General features: G+C 33.6%; 20 non-coding genes across 20 annotated transcripts; all 20 read left to right on the forward strand.

The window, feature by feature from the left end:
* Window positions 1–247: 247 nt before the first annotated feature.
* Window positions 248–464, forward strand: LOC130359352 (small nucleolar RNA U3). Its single transcript, XR_008890095.1, has one exon. It is a non-coding gene; the product is annotated as a small nucleolar RNA U3 (small nucleolar RNA).
* A 568-nt stretch (window positions 465–1032) lies between these two features.
* LOC130358946 (small nucleolar RNA U3) lies at window positions 1033–1249 on the forward strand. Its single transcript, XR_008889734.1, has one exon. It is a non-coding gene; the product is annotated as a small nucleolar RNA U3 (small nucleolar RNA).
* A 567-nt stretch (window positions 1250–1816) lies between these two features.
* Window positions 1817–2033, forward strand: LOC130359232 (small nucleolar RNA U3). Its single transcript, XR_008889987.1, has one exon. It is a non-coding gene; the product is annotated as a small nucleolar RNA U3 (small nucleolar RNA).
* A 558-nt stretch (window positions 2034–2591) lies between these two features.
* On the forward strand, window positions 2592–2808 carry LOC130359062 (small nucleolar RNA U3). The gene has a single exon (XR_008889837.1). It is a non-coding gene; the product is annotated as a small nucleolar RNA U3 (small nucleolar RNA).
* A 566-nt stretch (window positions 2809–3374) lies between these two features.
* On the forward strand, window positions 3375–3591 carry LOC130358942 (small nucleolar RNA U3). Its single transcript, XR_008889730.1, has one exon. It is a non-coding gene; the product is annotated as a small nucleolar RNA U3 (small nucleolar RNA).
* Window positions 3592–4160: 569 nt separating this feature from the next.
* Window positions 4161–4377, forward strand: LOC130359255 (small nucleolar RNA U3). The gene has a single exon (XR_008890008.1). It is a non-coding gene; the product is annotated as a small nucleolar RNA U3 (small nucleolar RNA).
* Window positions 4378–4942: 565 nt separating this feature from the next.
* Window positions 4943–5159, forward strand: LOC130359095 (small nucleolar RNA U3). Its single transcript, XR_008889866.1, has one exon. It is a non-coding gene; the product is annotated as a small nucleolar RNA U3 (small nucleolar RNA).
* Window positions 5160–5724: 565 nt separating this feature from the next.
* LOC130359177 (small nucleolar RNA U3) lies at window positions 5725–5938 on the forward strand. Its single transcript, XR_008889940.1, has one exon. It is a non-coding gene; the product is annotated as a small nucleolar RNA U3 (small nucleolar RNA).
* A 569-nt stretch (window positions 5939–6507) lies between these two features.
* On the forward strand, window positions 6508–6724 carry LOC130359089 (small nucleolar RNA U3). Its single transcript, XR_008889861.1, has one exon. It is a non-coding gene; the product is annotated as a small nucleolar RNA U3 (small nucleolar RNA).
* Window positions 6725–7289: 565 nt separating this feature from the next.
* LOC130359178 (small nucleolar RNA U3) lies at window positions 7290–7503 on the forward strand. Its single transcript, XR_008889941.1, has one exon. It is a non-coding gene; the product is annotated as a small nucleolar RNA U3 (small nucleolar RNA).
* Window positions 7504–8059: 556 nt separating this feature from the next.
* Window positions 8060–8276, forward strand: LOC130359302 (small nucleolar RNA U3). Its single transcript, XR_008890051.1, has one exon. It is a non-coding gene; the product is annotated as a small nucleolar RNA U3 (small nucleolar RNA).
* Window positions 8277–8842: 566 nt separating this feature from the next.
* On the forward strand, window positions 8843–9059 carry LOC130359283 (small nucleolar RNA U3). The gene has a single exon (XR_008890034.1). It is a non-coding gene; the product is annotated as a small nucleolar RNA U3 (small nucleolar RNA).
* A 568-nt stretch (window positions 9060–9627) lies between these two features.
* On the forward strand, window positions 9628–9844 carry LOC130359201 (small nucleolar RNA U3). Its single transcript, XR_008889962.1, has one exon. It is a non-coding gene; the product is annotated as a small nucleolar RNA U3 (small nucleolar RNA).
* Window positions 9845–10411: 567 nt separating this feature from the next.
* On the forward strand, window positions 10412–10628 carry LOC130358970 (small nucleolar RNA U3). Its single transcript, XR_008889754.1, has one exon. It is a non-coding gene; the product is annotated as a small nucleolar RNA U3 (small nucleolar RNA).
* Window positions 10629–11186: 558 nt separating this feature from the next.
* LOC130358954 (small nucleolar RNA U3) lies at window positions 11187–11403 on the forward strand. The gene has a single exon (XR_008889740.1). It is a non-coding gene; the product is annotated as a small nucleolar RNA U3 (small nucleolar RNA).
* Window positions 11404–12445: 1042 nt separating this feature from the next.
* LOC130359253 (small nucleolar RNA U3) lies at window positions 12446–12662 on the forward strand. Its single transcript, XR_008890006.1, has one exon. It is a non-coding gene; the product is annotated as a small nucleolar RNA U3 (small nucleolar RNA).
* A 556-nt stretch (window positions 12663–13218) lies between these two features.
* On the forward strand, window positions 13219–13435 carry LOC130359306 (small nucleolar RNA U3). Its single transcript, XR_008890056.1, has one exon. It is a non-coding gene; the product is annotated as a small nucleolar RNA U3 (small nucleolar RNA).
* A 558-nt stretch (window positions 13436–13993) lies between these two features.
* On the forward strand, window positions 13994–14210 carry LOC130359284 (small nucleolar RNA U3). Its single transcript, XR_008890035.1, has one exon. It is a non-coding gene; the product is annotated as a small nucleolar RNA U3 (small nucleolar RNA).
* Window positions 14211–14769: 559 nt separating this feature from the next.
* LOC130359141 (small nucleolar RNA U3) lies at window positions 14770–14986 on the forward strand. The gene has a single exon (XR_008889908.1). It is a non-coding gene; the product is annotated as a small nucleolar RNA U3 (small nucleolar RNA).
* Window positions 14987–15550: 564 nt separating this feature from the next.
* LOC130358971 (small nucleolar RNA U3) lies at window positions 15551–15767 on the forward strand. Its single transcript, XR_008889755.1, has one exon. It is a non-coding gene; the product is annotated as a small nucleolar RNA U3 (small nucleolar RNA).
* Window positions 15768–16172: the final 405 nt, after the last annotated feature.

A 16172-nucleotide genomic window follows, 5' to 3' on the forward strand; every position in this document is an offset into this window, starting at 1 on the left:
CATCTGGAATAGTTGAACTCAGCCTAGATCTCGATGCAACTGATGACAACATGTACTCTATCATACTCATGTTTGAAGGATTTCCATATAAACCTTCAAAATACTTTGAAAAACTATTTTGTTTTTACTGACATTTGACACAACCTTTTTGTTTCACAACTCAAACTCGGAACTTTTGAAAATGATCTCAGCTTCAGTTAAAAGGTTAAACCGTATAGGTGGGAAAAATCTGAAAATCCTAATTGTTAGGGCTATACTTTCAAGGATTATTTGTAAAGTCTTTGAAGGGAGAAATGTGGTTGAAAGAGTCCAAGCTCACAATCCACACTGATGAGATTTAGAGCTTTCTTCTGAGCATGAAAGCGTTTGACAACATTGCAGTTTTGCAATGGTTGTCTGCTTTTGATGACTGTGTTCTTCTTTTTTTCAAAAGAAGTAATAGAAGAAAGTTCTTTCAGAGTGGTGAGTGTAGTATGTAACACCAAGTTATGTTAAATTAAAGTGTTAAACCATGCGTTTCAATTCTCTACTGTGTTACTTGCTCTATCTTCTTTTTTTAATCTACAGTTAACCATATAATAAACTTAAGAAAGTTTTGTATTTTGGAGCCAAAGCTCAGGAGGCTGCTATAAAGTTTTTTTTAGTACAAAAGTATCAAAACTCAGGTAACATATGCCCTGAGTCCGGTTTTTGGATTGTTGGAAAGAGATGTTGTGGCATGACAAATATTTTATACTTTTTTTATGTTGAGATTTTCTTTAGTAAGGCTGGGTTAACATCTAGAATAGTTGAACTCAGTCTAGATCTCGACGCAACTGATGACAACATGTACTCTATCATACTCATGTTTAAAGGATTTCATTGATTTCCATATAAACCTTCAACATACTTTGAAAAACTATTTTGTTTTTACTGACATTTGACACAACCTTTTTGTTTCACAACTCAAACTCGGAACTTTTGAAAATGATCTCAGCTTCAGTTAAAAGGTTAAACCGTATAGGTGGGAAAAATCTGAAAATCCTAATTGTTAGGGCTATACTTTCAAGGATCATTTTTAAAGTCTTTGAAGGGAGAAATGTGGCTGAAAGAGTCCAAGCTCACTATCCACAATGATGAGATTTAGAGCTTTCTTCTGAGCATGAAAGCGGTTGACAACATTGCAGTTTTGCAATGGTTGTCTGCTTTTGATGACTGTGTTCTTCTTTTTTTCAAAAGAAGTAATAGAAGAAAGTTCTTTCAGAGTGGTGAGTGTAGTATGTAACACCAAGTTATGTTAAATTAAAGTGTTAAACCATGCATTTCAATTCTCTACAGTGTTACTTGCTCTATCTTCTTTTTTAATCTACAGTTAACCATATAATAAACTTAAGAAAGTTTTGTATTTTTGAGCCAAAGCTCACGAGGCTGCTATAAAGTTTTTTTCATTACAAAAGTATCAAAACTCAGGTAACATATGCCCTGAGTCCGGTTTTATGATTGTAGGAAAGAGATGTTGTGGCATGACAAATATTTTATACTTTTTTTATGTTGAGATTTTCTTTAGTAAGGCTGGGTTAACATCTGGAATAGTTGAAGTCAGCCTAGATCTCGACGCAACTGATGACAACATGTACTCTATCATACTCATGTTTAAAGGATTTCAGTGATTTCCATATAAACCTTCAACATACTTTGAAAAACTATTTTGCTTTTACTGACATTTGACACAACCTTTTTGTTTCACAACTCAAACTCGGAACTTTTGAAAAGGATCTCGGCTTCAGTTAAAAGGTTAAACCGTATAGGTGGGAAAAATCTGAAAGCCCTAATTGTTAGGGCTATACTTTCAGAGATCATTTCTAAAGTCTCTGAAGGGAGAAATGTGGCTGAAAGAGTCCAAGCTCACTATTCACAATGATGAGATTTAGAGCTTTCTTCTGAGTATGAAAACGGTTGTCAACATTGCAGTTTTGCAATGGTTGTCTGCTTTTGATGACTGTGTTCTTCTTTTTTTCAAAAGAAGTAATAGAAGAAAGTTCTTTCAGAGTGGTGAGTGTAGTATGTAACACCAAGTTATGTTAAATTAAAGTGTTAAACCATGCATTTCAAATCTCTACAGTGTTACTTGCTTTATCTTCTTTTTTAATCTACAGTTAACCATATAATAAACTTAAGAAAGTTTTTTATTTTTGAGCTAAAGCTCACGAGGCTGCTATAAAGTTTTTTTTTAGTACAAAAGTATCAAAACTCAGGTAACATATAACCTGAGTCCGGTTTTATGATTACAGGAAAGAGATGTTGTGGCATGACAAATATTTTATACTTTTTTATGTTGAGATTTTCTTTAGTAAGGCTGGGTTAACATCTGGAATAGTTGAACTCAGCCTAGATCTCGACGCAACTGATGACAACATGTACTCTATCATACTCATGTTTGAAGGATTTCCATATAAACCTTCAACATACTTTGAAAAACTATTTTGTTTTTACTGACATTTGACACAACCTTTTTGTTTCACAACTCAAACTCGGAACTTTTGAAAATGATCTCAGCTTCAGTTAAAAGATTAAACCGTATAGGTGGGAAAAATCTGAAACTCCTAATTGTTAGGGCTGTACTTTCAGGGATCATTTCTAAAGTCTTTGAAGGGAGAAATGTGGCTGAAAGAGTCCAAGCTCACTATCCACAATGATGAGATTTAGAGCTTTCTTCTGAGCATGAAAGCAGTTGACAATATTGCAGTTTTGCAATGGTTATCTGCTTTTGATGACTGTGTTCTTCTTTTTTTCAAAAGAAGTAATAGAAGGATGTTCTTTCAGAGTGGAGAGTGTAGTATGTAACACCAAGTTATGTTAAATTATAGTGTTAAACCATGCGTTTCAATTCTCTACTGTGTTACTTGCTCTATCTTCTTTTTTTAATCTACAGTTAACCATAAAATAAACTTAAGAAAGTTTTGTATTTTCGAGCCAAAGCTCACAAGGCTGCTATAAAGTTTTTTTATTACAAAAGTATCAAAACTCAGGTAACATATGCCCTGAGTCCGGTTTTATGATTGTAGGAAAGAGATGTTGTGGCATGACAAATATTTTATACTTTTTTATGTTGAGATTTTCTTTAGTAAGGCTGGGTTAACATCTGGAATAGTTGAACTCAGCCTAGATCTCGACGCAACTGATGACAACATGTACTCTATCATACTCATGTTTAAAGGATTTCATTGATTTCCATATAAACCTTCAACATACTTTGAAAAACTATTTTGTTTTTACTGACATTTGACACAACCTTTTTGTTTCACAACTCAAACTCGGAACTTTTGAAAATTATCTCAGCTTCAGTTAAAAGGTTAAACCGTATAGGTGGGAAAAATCTGAAAATCCTAATTGTTAGGGCTATACTTTCAGGGATCATTTCTAAAGTCTTTGAAGGGAGAAATGTGGCTGAAAGAGTCCAAGCTCACCATCCACAATGATGAGATCTAGAGCTTTCTTCTGAGCATGAAAGCGGTTGACAACATTGCAGTTTAGCAATGGTTGTCTGCTTTTGATGACTGTGTTCTTCTTTTTTTCAAAAGAAATAATAGAAGAAAGTTCTTTCAGAGTGGTGAGTGTAGTATGTAACACCAAGTTATGTTAAATTAAAGTGTTAAACCATGCGTTTCAATTCTCTACTGTGTTACTTGCTCTATCTTCTTTTTTTAATCTACAGTTAACCATATAATAAACTTAAGAAAGTTTTGTATTTTGGAGCCAAAGCTCAGGAGGCTGCTATAAAGTTTTTTTTTAGTACAAAAGTATCAAAACTCAGGTAACATATGCCCTGAGTCCGGTTTTTGGATTGTAGGAAAGAGATGTTGTGGCATGACAAATATTTTATACTTTTTTTATGTTGAGATTTTCTTTAGTAAGGCTGGCTTAACATCTGGAATAGTTGAACTCAGCCTAGATCTCGACGCAACTGATGACAACATGTACTCTATCATACTCATGTTTAAAGGATTTAATTGATTTCCATATAAACCTTCAACATACTTTGAAAAACTATTTTGTTTTTACTGACATTTGACACAACCTTTTTGTTTCACAACTCAAACTCTGAACTTTTGAAAATGATCTCAGCTTCAGTTAAAAGGTTAAATCGTATAGGTGGGAAAAATCTGAAAATCCTAATTGTTAGGGCTATATTTTCTGGGATCATTTCTAAAGTCTTTGAAGGGAGAAATGTGGCTGAAAGAGTCCAAGCTCACTATCCACAATGATGAGATTTAGAGCTTTCTTCTGAGCATGAAAGCGGTTGACAACATTACAGTTTTGCAATGGTTGTCTGCTTTTGATGACTGTGTTCTTCTTTTTTTCAAAAGAAGTAATAGAAGAAAGTTCTTTCAGAGTGGTGATTGTAGTATGTTACACCAAGTTATGTTAAATTAAAGTGTTAAACCATGCATTTCAATTCTCTACAGTGTTACTTGCTTTATCTTCTTTTTTAATCTACAGTTAACCATATAATAAACTTAAGAAAGTTTTGTATTTTGGAGCCAAAGCTCAGGAGGCTGCTATAAATTTTTTTAGTATAAAAGTATCAAAACTCAGGTAACATATGCCCTGAGTCCGGTTTTATGATTGTAGGAAAGAGATGTTGTGGCATGACAAATATTTTATACTTTTTTTATGTTGAGATTTTCTTTAGTAAGGCTGCGTTAAAATCTGGAATAGTTGAACTCAGCCTAGATCTCGACGCAACTGATGACAACATGTACTCTATCATACTCATGTTTAAAGGAATTCATTGATTTCCATATAAACCTTCAACATACTTTGAAAAACTATTTTGTTTTTACTGACATTTGACACAACCTTTTTGTTTCACAACTCAAACTCGGAACTTTTGAAAATGATCTCAGCTTCAGTTAAAAGGTTAAACCGTATAGGTGGGAAAAATCTGAAAATCCTAATTGTTAGGGCTATATTTTCAGGGATCATTTCTAAAGTCTTTGAAGGCAGAAATGTGTCTGAAAGAGTCCAAGCTCATTATCCACAATGATGAGATTTAGAGCTTTCTTCTGAGCATGAAAGCGGTTGACAACATTGCAGTTTTGCAATGGTTGTCTGCTTTTGATGACTGTGTTCTTCTTTTTTTCAAAAGAAGTAATAGAAGAAAGTTCTTTCAGAGTGGTGAGTGTAGTATGTAACACCAAGTTATGTTAAATTAAAGTGTTAAACCATGCATTTCAATTCTCTACAGTGTTACTTGCTTTATCTTCTTTTTTAATCTACAGTTAACCATATAATAAACTTAAGGAAATTTTGTATTTTTGAGCTAAAGCTCACGAGGCTGCTATAAATTTTTTTAGTACAAAAGTATCAAAACTCAGGTAACATATGCCCTGAGTCCGGTTTTATGATTGTAGGAAAGAGATGTTGTGGCATGACAAATATTTTATACTTTTTTTATGTTGAGATTTTCTTTAGTAAGGCTGGGTTAACATCTGGAATAGTTGAACTCAGCCTAGATCTCGACGCAACTGATGACAACATGTACTCTATCATACTCATGTTTAAAGGATTTCATTGATTTCCATATAAACCTTCAACATACTTTGAAAAACTATTTTTTTTTTACTGACATTTGACACAACCTTTTTGTTTCACCACTCAAACTCGGAACTTTTGAAAATGATCTCAGCTTTAGTTAAAAGGTTAAACCGTATAGGTGGGAAAAATCTGAAAATCCTAATTGTTAGGGCTAAACTTTTAGGGATCATTTCTAAAGTCTTTGAAGGGAGAAATGTGGCTGAAAGAGTCCAAGCTCACTATCCACAATGATGAGATTTAGAGCTTTCTTCTGAGCATGAAAACAGTTGACAACATTGCAGTTTTGCAATGGTTGTCTGCTTTTGATGACTGTGTTCATTTTTTCAAAAGAAGTAATAGAAGAAAGTTCTTTCAGAGTGGTGAGTGTAGTATGTAACACCAAGTTATGTTAAATTAAAGTGTTAAACCATGCGTTTCATTTCTCTACTGTGTTACTTGCTCTATCTTCTTTTTTTAATCTACAGTTAACCATATAATAAACTTAAGAAAGTTTTGTATTTTGGAGCCAAAGCTCAGGAGGCTGCTATAAAGTTTTTTTTTAGTACAAAAGTATCAAAACTCAGGTAACATATGCCCTGAGTCCGGTTTTATGATTGTAGGAAAGAGATGTTGTGGCATGACAAATATTTTATACTTTTTTTATGTTGAGATTTTCTTTAGTAAGGCTGGGTTAACATCTGGAATAGTTGAACTCAGCCTAGATCTCGACGCAACTGATGACAACATGTACTCTATCATACTCATGTTTAAAGGATTTCATTGATTTCCATATAAACCTTCAACATACTTTGAAAAACTATTTTGTTTTTACTGACATTTGACACAACCTTTTTGTTTCACAACTCAAACTCGGAACTTTTGAAAATGATCTCAGCTTTAGTTAAAAGGTTAAACCGTATAGGTGGGAAAAATCTGAAAATCCTAATTGTTAGGGCTAAACTTTTAGGGATCATTTCTAAAGACTTTGAAGGGAGAAATGTGGCTGAAAGAGTCCAAGCTCACTATCCACAATGATGAGATTTAGAGCTTTCTTCTGAGCATGAAAGTGGTTGACAACATTGCAGTTTTGCAATGGTTGTCTGCTTTTGATGACTGTGTTCTTCTTTTTTTCAAAAGAAGTAATAGAAGAAAGTTCTTTCAGAGTGGTGAGTGTAGTATGTAACACCAAGTTATGTTAAATTAAAGTGTTAAACCATGCGTTTCAATTCTCTACAGTGTTACTTGCTTTATCTTCTTTTTTAATCTACAGTTAACCATATAATAAACTTAAGAAAGTTTTGTATTTTGGAGCCAAAGCTCAGGAGGCTGCTATAAATTTTTTTAGTATAAAAGTATCAAAACTCAGGTAACATATGCCCTGAGTCCGGTTTTATGATTGTAGGAAAGAGATGTTGTGGCATGACAAATATTTTATACTTTTTTTATGTTGAGATTTTCTTTAGTAAGGCTGGCTTAACATCTGGAATAGTTGATCTCAGCCTAGATCTCGGCGCAACTGATGACAACATGTACTCTATCATACTCATGTTTAAAGGATTTCATTGATTTCCATATAAACCTTCAACATACTTTGAAAAACTATTTTGTTTTTACTGACATTTGACACAACCTTTTTGTTTCACAACTCAAACTCGGAACTTTTGAAAATGATCTCAGCTTTAGTTAAAAGGTTAAACCGTATAGGTGGGAAAAATCTGAAAATCCTAATTGTTAGGGCTAAACTTTTAGGGATCATTTCTAAAGTCTTTGAAGGGAGAAATGTGGCTGAAAGAGTCCAAGCTCACTATCCACAATGATGAGATTTAGAGCTTTCTTCTGAGCATGAAAACAGTTGACAACATTGCAGTTTTGCAATGGTTGTCTGCTTTTGATGACTGTGTTCATTTTTTCAAAAGAAGTAATAGAAGAAAGTTCTTTCAGAGTGGTGAGTGTAGTATGTTACACCAAGTTATGTTAAATTAAAGTGTTAAACCATGCGTTTCAATTCTCTACTGTGTTACTTGCTCTATCTTCTTTTTTTAATCTACAGTTAACCATATAATAAACTTAAGAAAGTTTTGTATTTTCGAGCCAAAGCTCACGAGGCTGCTATAAAGTTTTTTTATTACAAAAGTATCAAAACTCAGGTAACATATGCCCTGAGTCCGGTTTTATGATTGTAGGAAAGAGATGTTGTGGCATGACAAATATTTTATACTTTTTTATGTTGAGATTTTCTTTAGTAAGGCTGGGTTAACATCTGGAATAGTTGAACTCAGCCTAGATCTCGACGCAACTGATGACAACATGTACTCTATCATACTCATGTTTAAAGGATTTCCATATAAACCTTCACATACTTTGAAAAACTATTTTGTTTTTACTGACATTTGACACAACCTTTTTGTTTCACAACTCAAACTCGGAACTTTTGAAAATGATCTCAGCTTCAGTTAAAAGGTTAAACCGTATAGGTGGGAAAAATCTGAAACTCCTAATTGTTAGGGCTGTACTTTCAGGGATCATTTCTAAAGTCTTTGAAGGGAGAAATGTGGCTGAAAGAGTCCAAGCTCACTATCCACAATGATGAGATTTAGAGCTTTCTTCTGAGCATAAAAGCAGTTGACAATATCGCAGTTTTGCAATGGTTATCTGCTTTTGATGACTGTGTTCTTCTTTTTTTCAAAAGAAGTAATAGAAGGATGTTCTTTCAGAGTGGAGAGTGTAGTATGTAACACCAAGTTATGTTAAATTATAGTGTTAAACCATGCGTTTCAATTCTCTACTGTGTTACTTGCTCTATCTTCTTTTTTTAATCTACAGTTAACCATATAATAAACTTAAGAAAGTTTTGTATTTTCGAGCCAAAGCTCACAAGGCTGCTATAAAGTTTTTTTATTACAAAAGTATCAAAACTCAGGTAACATATGCCCTGAGTCCGGTTTTATGATTGTAGGAAAGAGATGTTGTGGCATGACAAATATTTTAGACTTTTTTATGTTGAGATTTTCTTTAGTAAGGCTGGGTTAACATCTGGAATAGTTGAACTCAGCCTAGATCTCGACGCAACTGATGACAACATGTACTCTATCATACTCATGTTTAAAGGATTTCATTGATTTCCATATAAACCTTCAACATACTTTGAAAAACTATTTTGTTTTTACTGACATTTGACACAACCTTTTTGTTTCACAACTCAAACTCGGATCTTTTGAAAATGATCTCAGCTTCAGTTAAAAGGTTAAACCGTATAGGTGGGAAAAATCTGAAAATCCTAATTGTTAGGGCTATACTTTCAAGGATCATTTGTAAAGTCTTTGAAGGGAGAAATGTGGTTGAAAGAGTCCAAGCTCACAATCCACAATGATGAGATTTAGAGCTTTCTTCTGAGCATGAAAGCGTTTGACAACATTGCAGTTTTGCAATGGTTGTCTGCTTTTGATGACTGTGTTCTTCTTTTTTTCAAAAGAAGTAATAGAAGAAAGTTCTTTCAGAGTGGTGAGTGTAGTATGTAACACCAAGTTATGTTAAATTAAAGTGTTAAACCATGCGTTTCAATTCTCTACTGTGTTACTTGCTCTATCTTCTTTTTTTAATCTACAGTTAACCATATAATAAACTTAAGAAAGTTTTGTATTTTGGAGCCAAAGCTCAGGAGGCTGCTATAAAGTTTTTTTTAGTACAAAAGTATCCAAACTCAGGTAACATATGCCCTGAGTCCGGTTTTTGGATTGTTGGAAAGAGATGTTGTGGCATGACAAATATTTTATACTTTTTTTATGTTGAGATTTCCTTTAGTAAGGCTGGGTTAACATCTAGAATAGTTGAACTCAGTCTAGATCTCGACGCAACTGATGACAACATGTACTCTATCATACTCATGTTTAAAGGATTTCATTTATTTCCATATAAACCTTCAACATACTTTGAAAAACTATTTTGTTTTTACTGACATTTGACACAACCTTTTTGTTTCACAACTCAAACTCGGAACTTTTGAAAATGATCTCAGCTTCAGTTAAAAGGTTAAACCGTATAGGTGGGAAAAATCTGAAAATCCTAATTGTTAGGGCTATACTTTCAAGAATCATTTGTAAAGTCTTTGAAGGGAGAAATGTGGCTGAAAGAGTCCAAGCTCACTATCCACAATGATGAGATTTAGAGCTTTCTTCTGAGCATGAAAGCGGTTGACAACATTGCAGTTTTGCAATGGTTGTCTGCTTTTGATGACTGTGTTCTTCTTTTTTTCAAAAGAAGTAATAGAAGAAAGTTCTTTCAGAGTGGTGAGTGTAGTATGTAACACCAAGTTATGTTAAATTAAAGTGTTAAACCATGCATTTCAATTCTCTACAGTGTTACTTGCTTTATCTTCTTTTTTAATCTACAGTTAACCATATAATAAACTTAAGAAAGTTTTGTATTTTTGAGCCAAAGCTCACGAGGCTGCTATAAAGTTTTTTTCATTACAAAAGTATCAAAACTCAGGTTACATATGCCCTGAGTCCGGTTTTATGATTGTAGGAAAGAGATGTTGTGGCATGACAAATATTTTATACTTTTTTTATGTTGAGATTTTCTTTAGTAAGGCTGGGTTAACATCTGGAATAGTTGAAGTCAGCCTAGATCTCGACGCAACTGATGACAACATGTACTCTATCATACTCATGTTTAAAGGATTTCAGTGATTTCCATATAAACCTTCAACATACTTTGAAAAACTATTTTGCTTTTACTGACATTTGACACAACCTTTTTGTTTCACAACTCAAACTCGGAACTTTTGAAAAGGATCTCGGCTTCAGTTAAAAGGTTAAACCGTATAGGTGGGAAAAATCTGAAAGTCCTAATTGTTAGGGCTATACTTTCAGAGATCATTTCTAAAGTCTCTGAAGGGAGAAATGTGGCTGAAAGAGTCCAAGCTCACTATCCACAATGATGAGATTTAGAGCTTTCTTCTGAGTATGAAAACGGTTGTCAACATTGCAGTTTTGCAATGGTTGTCTGCTTTTGATGACTGTGTTCTTCTTTTTTTCAAAAGAAGTAATAGAAGAAAGTTCTTTCAGAGTGGTGAGTGCTAGTATGTAACACCAAGTTATGTTAAATTAAGTGTTAAACCATGCATTTCAAATCTCTACAGTGTTACTTGCTTTATCTTCATTTTTAATCTACAGTTAACCATATAATAAACTTAAGAAGTTTTTTATTTTTGAGCTAAAGCTCACGAGGCTGCTATAAGTTTTTTTTTAGTACAAAAGTATCAAAACTCAGGTAACATATAACCTGAGTCCGGTTTTATGATTGTAGGAAAGAGATGTTGTGGCATGACAAATATTTATACTTTTTTATGTTGAGATTTTCTTTATGTAAGGCTGGCTTAACATCTGGAATAGTTGAACTCAGCCTAGATCTCGACGCAACTGATGACAACATGTACTCTATCATTCTCATGTTTGAAGGATTTCAATATAAACCTTCAACATACTTTGAAAAACTATTTTGTTTTTACTGACATTTGACACAACCTTTTTGTTCTCACACTCAAACTCGGAACTTTTGAAAATGATCTCAGCTTCAGTTAAAAGGTTAAACCGTATAGGTGTGAAAAATCTGAAAATCCTAATTTTGTTAGGGCTATACTTTCAGGGATCATTTCTAAAGTCTTTGAAGGGAGAAATGTGGCTGAAAGAGTCCAAGCTCACTATCCACAATGATGAGATTTAGAGCTTTCTTCTGAGCATGAAAGCGGTTGACAACATTGCATTTTTGCAATGGTTGTCTGCTTTAGATGACTGTGTTCTTATTTTTTTCAAAAGAAGTAATAGAAGAAAGTTCTTTCAGAGTGGTGAGTGTAGTATGTAACACCAAGTTATGTTAAATTAAAGTGTTAAACCATGCATTTCAATTCTCTACAGTGTTACTTGCTCTATCTTCTTTTTTAATCTACAGTTAACCATATAATAAACTTAAGAAAGTTTTGTATTTTTGAGCCAAAGCTCACGAGGCTGCTATAAAGTTTTTTTCATTACAAAAGTATCAAAACTCAGGTAACATATGCCCTGAGTCCGGTTTTATGATTGTAGGAAAGAGATGTTGTGGCATGACAAATATTTTATACTTTTTTTTATGTTGAGATTTTCTTTAGTAAGGCTGGGTTAACATTAGTGTTCCTCGCGAATATTCGCAATTCGAATATTATTCGCGAATATCGCATATTCGCGAATTCGCGAATTTCGCGAATATAGCGCTATATATTCGTTATTACGAATATTCGTTTTTTTTTTTTTTTTTTTTTTTTTTTCTTCACAGTACACATCACAGTGATCACCCCTCTCTGCTTCCAGCTTGTGTGGTGTAAAGAAGGCTGTAATACTACTGTGTGAGACTGGCGTGCGAAAATTCGAATATGCGAAAATTCGAATATGCTAATTTTCGCTTACGCGAATTTTCGCGTGTGCTAATTTTGTATATGCGAATTTTCATATATGTTAATTTTCGCATACGCGAATCTTCACGTATGCGAAATTAAAACGAGAATATAACGAATATGCGAATATTCGCGAATATATGACGAATATTCGTCCATATATTCGCGAATATTCACGAATTCGAATATGGCCTATGCCGCTCAACACTAGTTAACATCTGGAATAGTTGAACTCAGCCTAGATCTCGACGCAACTGATGACAACATGTACTCTATCATACTCATGATTGAAGGATTTCCATATAAACCTTCAACATACTTTGAAAAACTATTTCGTTTTTACTGACATTTGACACAACCTTTTTGTTTCACAACTCAAACTCGGAACTTTTGAAAAGGATCTCGGCTTCAGTTAAAAGGTTAAACCGTATAGGTGGGAAAAATCTGAAAATTCTAATTGTTAGGGCTATACTTTCAGAGATCATTTCTAAAGTATTTGAAGGGAGAAATTTGGCTGAAAGAGTCCAAGCTCACTATTCACAATAATGAGATTTAGAGCTTTCTTCTGAGCATGAAAGCGGTTGACAACATTGCAGTTTTGCAATGGTTATCTGCTTTTGATGACTGTGTTCTTCTTTTTTTCAAAAGAAGTAATAGAAGAAAGTTCTTTCAGAGTGGTGAGTGTAGTATGTAACACCAAGTTATGTTAAATTAAAGTGTTAAACCATGCTTTTCAATTCTCTACAGTGTTACTTGCTTTATCTTCTTTTTTAATCTACAGTTAACCATATAATAAACTTAAGAAAGTTTAGTATTTTTGAGCTAAAGCTCATGAGGCTGCTATTAAGTTTTTTTTAGTACAAAAGCATCAAAACTCAGGTAACATATGCCCTGAGTCCGGTTTTATGATTGTAGGAAAGAGATGTTGTGGCATGACAAATATTTTATACTTTTTTATGTTGAGATTTTCTTTAGTAAGGCTGGGTTAACATCTGGAATAGTTGAACTCAGCCTAGATCTCGACGCAACTGATGACAACATGTACTCTATCATACTCATGTTTAAAGGATTTCCATATAAACCTTCACATACTTTGAAAAACTATTTTGTTTTTACTGACATTTGACACAACCTTTTTGTTTCACAACTCAAACTCGGAACTTTTGAAAATGATCTCGGCTTCAGTTAAAAGGTTAAACCGTATAGGTGGGAAAAATCTGAAAATTCTAATTGTTAGGGCTATACTTTCAGAGATCATTTCTAAAGTATTTGAAGGGAGAAATTTGGCTGAAAGAGTCCAAGCTCACTATTCACAATAATGAGATTTAGAGCTTTCTTCTGAGCATGAAAGCGGTTGACAACATTGCAGTTTTGCAATGGTTGTCTGCTTTTGATGACTGTGTTCTTATTTTTTTCAAAAGAAGTAATAGAAGGATGTTCTTTCAGAGTGGAGAGTGTAGTATGTAACACCAAGTTATGTTAAATTATAGTGTTAAACCATGCGTTTCAATTCTCTACTGTGTTACTTGCTCTATCTTCTTTTTTTAATCTACAGTTAACCATATAATAAACTTAAGAAAGTTTTGTATTTTCGAGCCAAAGCTCACGAGGCTGCTATAAAGTTTTTTTCATTACAAAAGTATCAAAACTCAGGTAACATATGCCCTGAGTCCGGTTTTATGATTGTAGGAAAGAGATGTTGTGGCATGACAAATATTTTATACTTTTTTATGTTGAGATTTTCTTTAGTAAGGCTGGGTTAACATCTGGAATAGTTGAACTCAGCCTAGATCTCGACGCAACTGATGACAACATGTACTCTATCATACTCATGTTTGAAGGATTTCCATATAAACCTTCAACATACTTTGAAAAACTATTTTGTTTTTACTGACATTTGACACAACCTTTTTGTTTCACAACTCAAACTCGGAACTTTTGAAAATGATCTCAGCTTCAGTTAAAAGGTTAAACCGTATAGGTGGGAAAAATCTGAAAATCCTAATTGTTAGGGCTATACTTTCAAGGATCATTTGTAAAGTCTTTGAAGGGAGAAATGTGGTTGAAAGAGTCCAAGCTCACAATCCACAATGATGAGATTTAGAGCTTTCTTCTGAGCATGAAAGCGTTTGACAACATTGCAGTTTTGCAATGGTTGTCTGCTTTTGATGACTGTGTTCTTCTTTTTTTCAAAAGAAGTAATAGAAGAAAGTTCTTTCAGAGTGGTGAGTGTAGTATGTAACACCAAGTTATGTTAAATTAAAGTGTTAAACCATGCGTTTCAATTCTCTACTGTGTTACATGCTCTATCTTCTTTTTTTAATCTACAGTTAACCATATAATAAACTTAAGAAAGTTTTGTATTTTGGAGCCAAAGCTCAGGAGGCTGCTATAAAGTTTTTTTTAGTACAAAAGTATCAAAACTCAGGTAACATATGCCCTGAGTCCGGTTTTTGGATTGTTGGAAAGAGATGTTGTGGCATGACAAATATTTTATACTTTTTTTATGTTGAGATTTTCTTTAGTAAGGCTGGGTTAAAATCTGGAATAGTTGAACTCAGCCTAGATCTCGACGCAACTGATGACAACATGTACTCTATCATACTCATGTTTAAAGGATTTCCATATAAACCTTCAACATACTTTGAAAAACTATTTTGTTTTTACTGACATTTGACACAACTTTTTTGTTTCACAACTCAAACTCGGAACTTTTGAAAATGATCTCAGCTTCAGTTAAAAGGTTAAACCGTATAGGTGGGAAAAATCTGAAAATCCTAATTGTTAGGTCTATACTTTCAGGGATCATTTGTAAAGTCTTTGAAGGGAGAAATGTGGCTGAAAGAGTCCAAGCTCACTATCCACAATGATGAGATTTAGAGCTTTCTTCTGAGCATGAAAGCGGTTGACAACATTGCAGTTTTGCAATGGTTGTCTGCTTTTGATGACTGTGTTCTTCTTTGTTTCAAAAGAAGTAATAGAAGAAAGTTCTTTCAGAGTGGTGAGTGTAGTATGTAACACCAAGTTATGTTAAATTAAAGTGTTAAACCATGCATTTCAATTCTCTACAGTGTTACTTGCTCTATCTTCTTTTTTAATCTACAGTTAACCATATAATAAACTTAAGAAAGTTTTGTATTTTTGAGCCAAAGCTCACGAGGCTGCTATAAAGTTTTTTTCATTACAAAAGTATCAAAACTCAGGTAACATATGCCCTGAGTCCGGTTTTATGATTGTAGGAAAGAGATGTTGTGGCATGACAAATATTTTATACTTTTTTATGTTGAGATTTTCTTTAGTAAGGCTGGGTTAACATCTGGAATAGTTGGTCAGCCTAGATCTCGACGCAACTGATGACAACATGTACTCTATCATACTCATGTTTAAAGGATTTCAGTGATTTCCATATAAACCTTCAACATACTTTGAAAAACTATTTTGCTTTTACTGACATTTGACACAACCTTTTTGTTTCACAACTCAAACTCGGAACTTTTGAAAAGGATCTCGGCTTCAGTTAAAAGGTTAAACCGTATAGGTGGGAAAAATCTGAAAGTCCTAATTGTTAGGGCTATACTTTCAGAGATCATTTCTAAAGTCTCTGAAGGGAGAAATGTGGCTGAAAGAGTCCAAGCTCACTATCCACAATGATGAGATTTAGAGCTTTCTTCTGAGTATGAAAACGGTTGTCAACATTGCAGTTTTGCAATGGTTGTCTGCTTTTGATGACTGTGTTCTTCTTTTTTTCAAAAGAAGTAATAGAAGAAAGTTCTTTCAGAGTGGTGAGTGTAGTATGTAACACCAAGTTATGTTAAATTAAAGTGTTAAACCATGCATTTCAAATCTCTACAGTGTTACTTGCTTTATCTTCTTTTTTAATCTACAGTTAACCATATAATAAACTTAAGAAAGTTTTTTATTTTTGAGCTAAAGCTCACGAGGCTGCTATAAAGTTTTTTTTTAGTACAAAAGTATCAAAACTCAGGTAACATATAACCTGAGTCCGGTTTTATGATTACAGGAAAGAGATGTTGTGGCATGACAAATATTTTATACTTTTTTATGTTGAGATTTTCTTTAGTAAGGCTGGGTTAACATCTGGAATAGTTGAACTCAGCCTAGATCTCGACGCAACTGATGACAACATGTACTCTATCATACTCATGTTTGAAGGATTTCCATATAAACC

The sequence above is a fragment of the Hyla sarda genome, chromosome 2 (assembly GCF_029499605.1).
Source record: "Hyla sarda isolate aHylSar1 chromosome 2, aHylSar1.hap1, whole genome shotgun sequence".
Lineage (NCBI taxonomy): Eukaryota > Metazoa > Chordata > Amphibia > Anura > Hylidae > Hyla > Hyla sarda.